A 12,710-nucleotide genomic window follows, 5' to 3' on the forward strand; every position below is an offset into this window, starting at 1 on the left:
AATTAATGAATAATAAAGACAGAATGACATCACAAGTGAGAATTATCTGAGTTTTGATGTAAATGGAAAGCAACTAATATTAAATTGATTAGGTTGGAAAATATGTAAAAATTTAAAAATAAAAATAAAAAAATTTCGTATCATTTACAGCGCCTGGCTCTTAATTAGCCCGTTTTCTATATTCGTGGATTTCCATTGGAGCCTATACTTCGAATTTTAATATAAATTGATTAGTTAATTTACTGAAGTACAAGATAAAATTATATTATAATGTTTTAGTATAATAAAAAATGTATTAAATAAACTAAAAAAAATAACAGTACTTTATTTTAACTTATAAAATTTAATTTAGAAATTTATCTCTCTTTCGTTCTTTCTATTCATCTAACTATCTCTCAATGAGATTTTTCACTATCTTCACAATCTGCTCGATTTACTTTCGAGCAATTGAAGCATTTGAAAAATGCATAGCAAGCTTAGACAAGGTATCATGTCTGAAATGGGTTTAGCTAATAAATCTCATCTTTTTTTCTGTGCACACTCGTACCGTCAGCAACCCATATGCACAGCAATTATCTATCATTTGCACTGCAGCAACGCCTCCTCAAACTTGGCGAAAGTCAATGTTGCCTCCATTAATCGACGTGCCGTTGCTAGAGGCCGCGAAGGAGGCCGAGGAATTTTGTTTACGTTTTCTTGATTTTAACATTTTATATTTTACATTTTACATTTCACATATTGCATTATCTTATCTATATTTCAAGAAGAACATGTTCCACTGAACATGTACGAATGGGTCTCGATAACTTCGATAAATACGCAAGAAACGACGGGTTTACCCGCGGGTACGATGCACCGTGAAAACTGGATTCGCCATCTAATGTGTTGTAAAATGCAACCTTGTAAAATGCACACTGTGAATGTTGTATATTTTTATTAATTTATTTATTAATTTTGTTCGTCGACCGCTTTTGTTGCAATCGAATACGTAGATATTATTCGGGCAGAATGGAGCGATTTGTGCCATGATAAAAATCATGTTACAATTTAATTTTTGAGAAGCTATCTAACAAATAATATTATCGTAGACATTAACATTACGTAATAAATATTGATATCTATATTAATCGAAAACTACTGATTATATTTTATAGATATTCGATGGCTTACTTGTATTATACCAGCTGTCGGTTTATCGCGTTATCAAAATGAGACTCAACATCACGCTCTTATTTTAAAGACGTCATTATTGTACAATAAACTCTATATAATTCGCAAAATTTAAGACGCAGTATCTTATTATCATAATCAGATTTGTCGCCTTTTAAATCAGAAATATTAAGTCATCAGCTACAGGTAATCCCTCAAGAACGAAGATGTAATCTCGTTACACGAGACATAAATAATGCAGTCGATCTTGCTCCTCTCACGGGGAAAAAAACTTTGTCTACGGATATTCTCCTTAAATCACTTTTTGCATCTGTCGCGACAAGCAGAAATTTGACAGAATAGCCGAGATATCACTTAAGCTTATATTGGAACACATAATCATATTTTGAAACCCTCGAACAAAAAAGAAACGATCGACAATTAATGCCATTTCCTGGTTGAGAAGTAGAAGAAAGAAAATACATGTCACAGAATACTGAAAATATTTTGCCCTGCTATTTGCAAGTCACAGATCTTAGTTTCAAAATACTAGTGTAATCGCGGAGGCTACAATCGTATTACAAATACGAGATTTTTCATCTTTGCGCTGCGGGGACAACAGCACGAGTTGTTTTAGTACCAAGTTACTAATTGGTCATTATTGACGTAATAATACGTCATACGTGACGTACATGTTTTTCATACCGTTCGAAACAGACGTTTAATAGTTGACAATTTAATGGTAATTTAATGGTAATCAGTTGCCTTCTTTTATTTGCCATTAAGATAAGTTAAATAAAACGAAACGATTGCCAGATAAAAGATATGTCATTACATCTGATTAACACTATCTGATAAACACAGTTGAATAATTATAAAGAAGGTAATAAATTCGAATAATATTAAGTGCTCAAACGCAGATCGGAGGCGAGGGGGCGAAATTCCCCGTTAAGTGCAAACAACAGTTCCCCTGCTTTTGACGGAAAGCCCGTCAAGAGCGCCTCAAGACGTTAAACCCTCGTACGTACGCGCGAGATTCGCGAAAGACGCGCGAGGTGTCATCTCATTTCCATAATCAGATTAGCCGCCGCGCCAGCCGAGAGCCGAATTGCGTCGTCGCGGGGGCCGACGTGTATAACCACTATAACCCACACGGCGAAAAACCGGCGAATAATCTCGTTACCCTGTTTTCGCGAGGAGATTCTGGCAGGCGGTGTCACCCGCTCTCTCCTTCTGGCGTCTCTCGTTCCGCCACTTTTTTTCGCGCGCCCGTTGCCGGCGCACGTGCATTGACATCCACCAGCTGGCCAACTGGACACTGGACGACGTCATACTGTTCAGCAATTGAACGTAATGATATTCTGGTAGCGCGCATTTACGACGTCGCTCTTCCTTCGCTTCCCTCGTATACTCGCGACTCTCGTTGTCGTTAGCCGGCCCGTTGGCCATTGACCGACCTTCGCAGTTGAACTGTGTCGCGCTCCTTTCGCTCACGCGAGTCTTCCTCGTAGGTCTTCGGCTTAAAGGCGAATTTACGCGACGAGATCTTGACGGATCGGCACGCTGATATTGGCCTTCGATACACGAGGACGCGATTTGTCAAAGAAATTGCGGATATTTAATGTCTGATGCTTTTTCCGAAGAGCAGATACCTTCAATTTCTTCGGGTCTGTCTCTCCTCGAATTGCGATTTATTACGATTATTGAATTGTATTGAATCATATTTTTCAACTAGTTTTTTGTCATACCAACTTATATTTATTAATTAGGCGGCGCTCGTCGAAAAATAAACCGCGCAAATTCGCTTTAAGCACGTCGCGATGGTGGGCGCGCGCTTAATCTAGGAAGATTAATACTCGCGAGAAGAATGCGACTTTCCTACGCTCATTTCGCGCTCACCCGGTTGTTAAAGACGATCATCGCGGACGTAACTCGTAACTCATGACAGACACATGAAGACGAAGGGCAAAGGGTTGATCTAACCGGTATGCAGGGGTTGCATGTTGATCGTACATTGCGATTAAATGCGTGCAGAAACGAGTCGCATTTTATGACATCGTGATATTCTCCAATGTTATACATGTTTATTTTTAGAAAAATTTTATAATTTTAACAATAATACTTGGAGAAATCGAAAAATAATTGAGCTTCCTTTGCAAAAACGAATAAATAATTCAATTAACTAATTCTGAATTAATTTGCTTTTCACTGGAGATATAGAAGAGGAGCTGAATCAGCTTTCGAAACATGAAATGGAATAGTAATTATATTGTCATCATCAATCATTATTATTGCTGAGATATATCTCAATTTCTGTCGCTCGTACAGTTCAAATATAAATTAATCATTAGATTCGGTTGATGCACTAAAAAAAGAACATCGCATTTTTCGGAAGCGACTCATTCCAGGTAGCAGAGTGACGTCAAATAACGTATTAATAACGTCTTAATGACGTCTCTAACGTCAATAAAACGTCTTTAGACGTCATCTTGCTACCTGGGATACTTTTTTTAATCGTCGATTTTTCTTATCATTTTTTTTATTAACTCATTCTTTTTAATTCTGTTTTTTGTTTGTTTGATATCATTAAATATGAATTTTCTTTCTTTTGTTAAATTTAGTAGAGAAAATATATAACGTTAAGTGGTACTAGAAAAATCGTGTGAGAAAGATAACGGCAAAAATGTATTTTTAGATGTTTAGAGCCTAATTATCTACGCGGAAACAATAATACGGATACAACTAATGGATATCCACAATTAACGATATTTAGCATAAGTGCAGAGATGTTTTTGATGAGACGCACCTAGCGAGAGCAGCCTTTAAAGCAAGTAAAATTCTACGGATACAACGGGCCATTACCGCGCCTGCAGATAAAATTCTTCAGCTTTAGGTACGCATAAACGGGCGATAAACGCTTACGGAAAAGTAAGAGGCGCAAGATGTATGGGCAATAAAATTAGACCACGTACACCCAGGCAGGAAAACTATCTCTATCGAAGATCGCGAATTTTTCCTCCACCCATTCATCACGCTTGTCGCGACAATGTGCCGTAATATAAGTAGCGGATAATAATCAACTGCACCAAGTTACGTCAGACATCGCGGACTTTCCCCTCTAATTATTTAATAAAAAATTTAAAATGTATCCATGCCAGTTTTATATCATTCTTCAGAATATTATTATCCTACGTATGGCTAAAGTAATTATTATTAGCTGCAAAAAATATGTGCCTTTGATCAAAATTGATTTATCTAGAAATTTTTAGCTTTTAACCAGAAAAAAAGGAAAGAGTGAGGGAAGGAGAGATCTATGAAAAATTAAAATTGTTCTCTTAATAAATAATCCGGATGCTGAAAGAGCTTGATCACCGTGTATCCGCGTCTAGCGAGACAGACATTATATTCGCGATAACAAAATTGCACGGCAACAATCGGTTCGCGTGAAGGTTATCGATGTCCCTTAACGGCCCTCGTAAAAACCCGATCATCGGTCGGCGATACGGATGAGTACTTCATAGACGAGCCACCTGCTAGAGCTCGGTGAGAAAAAGAAGCAAAAGAGTCATTATCGAGCGCGCGTATAAGCGTTGGTAATAGTACGACCTGCGTCGTACGATTAATGATCATCATCTTAGAGACGTCCCCACTTGACGGACAGCCGCCACTTGACTATCTTGTTCCTCACCGAGGTGCAGTTAATGGCCAATAGAACATACTCTGCATTCAGTCGATATAACATGTGCGATCGTCGCAGAAGAAAATGAAGAAATATGTGCAACGTAGAATTAATACGATGCTCTCGATATATAAATTGATCATTGATCAATATGACCATTGCACAGAAATGGTGGTCTTATACAATTTGATATTTTGCTTTAATATGCAGAATGTTGTAACCGATGTAGAGAGCTGATTTTTTTTCCTATCAGAGGTTACAGGTTTTAAAGCTACAAGGAAGTTTTATATCGGCCTCGATAACACAGGACTCATCTCTCCGACAGAGATGAGATACGTGCGATAGGTATTCAAAGGAAAAATATCGATGTCTATATTTCTACTATTCATATGGAACTTGGCGTACGTGCAATTCGAACGAAATACGATGGCGGTAACTTGCTCGCCGACGGTATGCCGTTGAAACGCGCGAGAGCGACAATCGTGATCGATTAGCTGCATGCTTCAGTGGCGAGGAAAGGAGAATGCGCGCGCGAAGATTTTAGACGGAACTGAATTCGTGATCCATTCTGAAAAAAGTCGATATAAAACTATATTGATATTCATCAACGTCACACGTCACCGTGGCCGTCTTATAATGATATAATCTATGCGGAAGACATCGTCCAGACATATTCCAGAAACGATCGTCCGATACTTAATCAAAGACGCTTAATTATAGAGATCTCTGATATGTGCGTGAATATTTAAAATTGTATGTACGTAATCTGCTTTAAAAAAAAAAGAAAAAAGAGAGAATCGGCACAAAATAATTATACACGACTTTATAGATTTATATCGGTGAATAATCGATCTTTTTCAGAAATTAATGTTAAATTTATGGAAGCCATTTAATTATGAAGATACCTGATATATGTGCGAAAACATTTTAGATATGATTATGAGTTTATCTCAGAAATAATTGGATACGACATAATATATGACAATGACTAATTCTTATGGTAGAAATGGACATAATTTATGCAATCATTGGTAAGGCAATGTTCAATATTCCAGAAATGGATGTTAAAAGATTGATTTGAAATACACATTGAAATATAAATGTCTAGAGATGAAATAAAATCAGCAAATTTATTTCTATTTACGAACGTAAACAAGTTCTTTTTTCTCCAATTCAAAACTGATTTCTTAGAGAAATTTTCGATTTGCATGCGTTTTTTAAATATTTGTGAACTAATAAGAAAGTGGCAATAAAAAAAAGTAACTATAATTTTTTTTACGTAAATTATTAATTATTTTATTAACAAATGCCAAATCTCTCTCTCTCTCTCTCTCTCTCTCTCTCTCTCTCTCTCTCTCTCTCTCTCTCTCTCTCTCTCTCTCTCTCTCTCTCTCTCTCTCTCTCTCTCTCTCTCTCTCTCTCTCTCTCTCTCTCTCTCTTTGTATGTTTAAATTTCAAATTGTTTATTTTTTGCTTTTCCAGAAATAATAAAACTATTTTATTTAAAATACGATAAATTTCTACCGTAAATTACTATACAAACTTACATAAGAAAATGATCATATGCCTTTATACCCATTAAAAACCATCATACATACATCATCATTATTTTCAGATCATTCTTCTGCAATCACAATATTTTGACCCCGTTGTCGCGTCGATTCTTGTAAAATCAAAAAGTATCTGTTATTAGGCGTAATGCCTTCCTGCGTCGCCGATGTTCACAACCGAACAATTGTTTCCATGTAATAGTCGTTTCCGACTCACGCTTGGCATCACTTCTGGAACTACCGTCGGACAAGTAATCCGGGTGCATTGTTCTCGTTTTCTTACGACAAGTGCATCGACTTGACGATTCGAAGGAGTTACGCAAGTATCGGCGAGGCGCGGCGAGTTGCGATTTCGCGATTTCCGCAGCCTCACGTCCTCGTGTTTAATTATCAACTAATGAGCAAGTATTTACGAGAGGCCATTAAGTCGCCGGGGACAGAGACAGAGACCGCACTTTTAATTCATCCTCCCGTAAAATCTCCCAACGCGAGAGATAGAGATGCTTATTTATAACTGTGCGTGCACACATTATCGCGCAACAGTTGCTTTATTCTTAATCTGCTTACGTTAATTAATAACGCAAGGAATTTCACTGTTCTTGTTTTGCTAAGTATACCTGATAAGCTGAATAAATAATTTTAATTTGATGCAAAACGTTTCACACTATCAATGTGTTTTTTAAATTAGTATTTTAAGTTACATAAGACAAATCTAATTTTATTTGACGTAAACTTTCTGTATATTTTTAAATAATTTCCTATAAAAGTTTAATTATTTCAAAAATTAGATATATTAAGACGACTTAAGAAAGAATTAATCTTCTTCAACAGCGATTAGAAAAAAATTGCAAATTTCTCTTAAAAAATATACTCTTTGTTATAATAAATGTTTCCAATTAATCGTATCATAACTTGTTACTGATTGACAGTCAGCCAGATTTTAAACACTCGTATTCCATTCGATTGATCCTGATTTACGTCTCGAATATGTGGTAACGTGCATTGAAGAGACTTTTAATAGCGGCGCGGACGTACGTCCGCGCCGGAAATAGACCACGTAGAGCGACTTTATGAGGTGACCTGCGGTGAAAGACAGGAACTAAATTAAATCTAATGTGCGGCCTTCCAGAAAATCCTCCCTGCTTTAAATCATCGAGAATTCATAAAAATGCCCTCTATTCTTCTCTATATAGATTTGGAGATACGTTGACTCAGGCTTATTTACTTCGGTAAATAACTTTACGCCCTCTTGTAACTTTCAGTTAAGGAGTTCGAGGAATAACATTGAATTAATATTTGTAGTTCATAAAATCGCTTACTATAGATTTGCAGTCTCGATATCGAAACGACCATGAAATCTGTCGCCACAGTACTTTCTTTTACTCTTAATTATGCGTCGGAACAAGTTGAAGGTTGGATCGGGACGTGTCTTAAATAAACTCGGTAGTTCCTATTAACGAAGATATCGTCCACGGATCGGATTTAAAAAATCCGGATAACTAAAAGTCGCGTTTCGCCGTCGCGTGTGCGAATACCAAGGGGGAACTGGTATTATACATATATATAGGTATTGCGCAGATATTTATATACTTACAGGACTCGTCTATCTACACGTGTATTCGGCGTATTTACATGCTTACCAGGATCCAGGCGGATCCACTCTCGTACACGCAGTGGCGAAACGCAAAAGCGCGATCAGATAAGCATCTGCGTGAATTCCGACAACGCTGAAGATGTTCAAGCGCATCTGTAAGTCGGCGCGTTTGCATTCTCGGTTAATATCCTATTTGTCGGTCAATCTCCCATCGATTGGATCTACTGTGGAGATTGGAATCCAAAGTACTCACTTACTCTCACTTTAAAGTTAGTTTCTACCCTGACACTTGTTATATCTTGATGATTCTTTATCGGGAATTTAGCTCCTTCAAAGGAGAAGGGAGGGAGAAAGGGAGGGAGAGAAAGAGAGAGAGAGAGAGAGAGAGAGAGAGAGAGAGAGAGAGAATATTTATCAATTTCTCGAGAACATCTGCACACTCGAATAGACTTTTATCTTTTGCTCTGCGATTTAATTTCCGTTTAATTATGAATGTCCAATTAATAAACATTAATTAACCTTTTATCTTATCTAGAAATTTTTAAGAGATAATTTCTTCTTATTATTTTTTATATAGAAAATTGTGAAAAATATAATATAAACATTTTTTCTTATAATTTTTATTTAATTTAAAGAGATTATTATGTAAGTATAAAACTTAAGATATATAATATTATCGTGTCGATTTCTTTTTTGTAATAAACTTTCATAAGTACCTTAGACAACTGCAACGATGTAAATTAAGGAGGTACATATAAGTATAATCTCAAACTTTTCTATTTATATAATTTATGCTGTGATGTAAATCTTTATACTAAAGCTCTTATTTTCCTAAAGTCTTAATTTGCTAAAATAACACAAAATATACTGATGAGCTGCGCTGAAGATTTTCTTGCGTTTAAGAGATTATAACATTTAATCGAAATTATTGCTCTCCAAGGGCGAAAACTGTAATAAGAAAATCTTATATGCGCTATGAATATTAAGTTGCGGATACTGACTTACTTTATACTATGTCATCAGTATCCGACTGCGACTCATTAATTCTTTATTAATTGCAATTTTTCAGCTGGTTGAAGTTTGGAACGTTCCTGGAGCGATTTTTAAAAATCGATTTGTTCCATTTCTCCTCTCGCACAGAGTTAGTTCTAAGCGTCAGACAAACAACAAAAAATAGTAGGAGCGAATACACGCGTCGGAAGGTACCCTTACGCACGATAAACTACCCTTCAGATCACTAAAAGAATTCTTGCGTCTCTAAAACTCATTTGTTCTATTTCTCCTCTCGCACAGAGTTAGTTTTAAGCGTCAGACAAGCAACAAAAAATAGTAGGAGCAAATACACGCGTCGGAAGGCACCCTTACGCACAATAAACTACCCTTCAGATCACTAAAAGAATTCTTGCGTCTCTAAAGCCGATTTGTTCCATTTCCCCTCTCGCATAGAGTTACTTCTAAGCGTCAGACAAGCAACAAAAAATAGTAGGAGCAAATACACGCGTCGGAAGGCACCCTTACGCACAATAAACTACCCTTCAGATCACTAAAAGAATTCTTGCGTCTCTAAAGCCGATTTGTTCCATTTCCCCTCTCGCACAGAGTTATTTCTAAGCGTCAGACAAGCAACAAAAAATAGTATGAGCGAATACACGCGTCGGAAGGCACCCTTACGCACAATAAACTACCCTTCAGATCACTAAAAGAATTCTTGCGTCTCTAAAGCCAATTTGTTCCATTTCCCCTCTCGCATAGAGTTACTTCTAAGCGTCAGACAAGCAACAAAAAATAGTAGGAGCGAATAAACGCGTCGGAAGGCACCCTTACACACGATAAACTACCCTTCAGACCAATAAAAAAATTCTTACGTCTCTAAAACAGATTTGTTCCATTTCCCCTCTCGCACAGAGTTATTTCTAAGCGTCAGACAAGCAACAAAAAATAGTATGAGCGAATACATGCGTCGGAAGGCACCCTTACGCACGATAAACTACCCTTCAGATCACTAAAAAAATTCTTGCGTCTCTAAAACTCATTTGTTCCATTTCTCTTCTCGCACAGAGTTAGTTTTAAGCGTCAGACAAGCAACAAAAAATAGTAGGAGCAAATACACGCGTCGGAAGGCACCCTTACGCACAATAAACTACCCTTCAGATCACTAAAAGAATTCTTGCGTCTCTAAAACTCATTTGTTCCATTTCTCCTCTCGCACAGAGTTGGTTTTAAGCGTCAGACAAGCGACGAAAAATAGTAGGAGCAAATACACGCGTCGGAAGGCACCCTTACGCACGATAAACTACCCTTCAGATCACTAAAAGAATTCTTGCGTCTCTAAAACTCATTTGTTCCATTTCTCCTCTCGCACAGAGTTAGTTTTAAGCGTCAGACAAGCAACAAAAAATAGTATGAGCGAATACACACGTCGGAAGGCACCCTTACACACAATAAACGGAATGCACCATTCACCCCTTTTGCGGCGTTCAAGAAGATGCCTTAGATTGGACTTTCGAGCAAGCTGCCGGTAATTCTGGAATATTTCTCATGGTTCAACGAGAGAGAGAGAGAGAGAGAGAGAGAAAGCATTTATTTATTAACGCGCCCTGGGATAATATCCCCTCAGGCGCACAAATAGATACATCAGATACCCTTAATAAGAATAGTTAAATACTTAACACCATGCACTCTGTTTGCATAGGAGTATGGATAAGCACGTGTGTGTGAAATGTGTGTGTGTGTGCGTGTGTATGTGTAAGTGAGTGTGTTATACAATAGCACAGCAAAAAAATTCAGCATATAATCAGGCAGAGACAATCGGCAGAGAGAGAGAGAGAGAGAGAGAGAGAGAGAAATGTATCGAAGATAGATATACTGTCTAATTATAATACATAAAATATTTATTTTTACTTAATTTATTCTATTATATTTATTATTTTATTCAAATCAATGTGTCATAAGAAATATAAATAGGATATTATTTCTATTTTTTTACAAATTTATTTCACATATTTCATCCACGGCCGAAAACCTTTACTACATAGCATACATCTATATTTTGCATCTGGGTTCTTCCAATTTGTCGTATCATTATATTTCTTTTTAAGACATAATTGATGCACCCAACGTCGACATGTATTGCACATAACTAGAGGTATTTTGCGGTTACTAAAACAATACTGACAAATATCTTTCATACAATTGGATGATTTTAATAAGGATTCAGCTACTACGTTCCTATACTCGAGTGGTTTAAAGTTTGTATCGAATCCTTGATTGCGTATTATACACATCATATAGTATATTACATATATGCCACAGTTATATGTATCATTTTGAAGAGGTCTATCATTTAATATTATTTCGCGCCATGATTTATCACATACTATGCGTTTACTATTTATGTCTAACAAGGAGCTTTCCTTCATGTAACTTTTGAATGCTGTAACTGCTCGTTTTTTATCAGCACTGTCCAAATATTTGGGATCTAAATGTAGAATAGTATGTTTGTTAAAATCAATTATTAAAAGGCACCAATGTGATTTATACAAATAAGGAAGTAACATTGTTCCGCTAATAGGATTTGTTATATTATACATACGCCATCGTGCGTCCTTAGACCTTTTATAGAAATCTCCTATCATGTAGTATGTATAATTCGTAGAAACATATACAAAATTATGAGAAGTATTATTTAATAACGATATTGTAAAGCAATCAATAATTTTGCTATCAATCCAATTTTTATCCTTTAAGGTATAAAATTCTTCTCCATTAAGATTATATAGATCAAATCCTATTACTGGTGCATTTGTTAGCGATCCGTATTGCCCAATTGTTAATGTAGGATCAGATGACTGCATATAATAGTTGACATCGAGAAATAACCCATTGGCAAGTGCATTTGCATGAGTCGAACTTGTGCTTAAATTTAATTCTGATAGATCTAATGTTTCTGAATTTTTGTTTGCTATGGGCGTACTTGTATTTGGTTTGTACTTTTTACTTATGCGTCCTAATAAGCGGCCTTCAAAATGGCTATACAAAGGCTTTCGCTTTCTTTGCCAAGTTTCTTCTGTTAATATATTATTTATATTCTGTATATTGTGACATTGAATATTACGCTTTCTGCGTTTTAAAGGAATATTTAATTTTAGTTCTGCACATATTTGTTTATTATACTCTTTCATTTTTTTAACGAAACGTCCAACTTTCAAATTTACTTCGCCATTTAAAACATACTTTTTCATAATATTAAAATAACCCTCAATATTTGCATTGCTTAATCTAAGTATATTTGGTGTAACTATTTTCAGTAATAACGCCGACCACATGGGAACAAATGGCATATAATGGTTAGTTATATATTCGGCAATTGTTGGAGCATAATATTTATTAGTGCTTTCTATACTGTTATCCTTAATTCTATTTTTTAACTCGTACAATTTGGAATTATATCTTTTAAAAAATGGCGAATCAATAAAAATTCGACCTTCTAGTTTATGGTTTTCATCTAACAAGTCTGCATTGCTTTCAATATCAGAGTTTACATCAAATGTATCATTATCGTATTTTGTAATATATTTGTTAATATTAATAATAGAATTATGAGCTTCTGTGGAACAGGATGTTAATAATATAGTCATAAATTGTTCATAACAATAATCTAAATTATCTAAAGTATCACAGTGAATCAGTATGCCCATACATTCTAATATAAGACTTTTAATTTTTAAATATTTTGGAA

The sequence above is a fragment of the Temnothorax nylanderi genome, unplaced genomic scaffold (assembly GCF_030848795.1).
Source record: "Temnothorax nylanderi isolate EJ_2023f unplaced genomic scaffold, tnyl_v1.0 TNYL_tig0295_pilon, whole genome shotgun sequence".
In the NCBI taxonomy this organism is placed as follows: domain Eukaryota; kingdom Metazoa; phylum Arthropoda; class Insecta; order Hymenoptera; family Formicidae; genus Temnothorax; species Temnothorax nylanderi.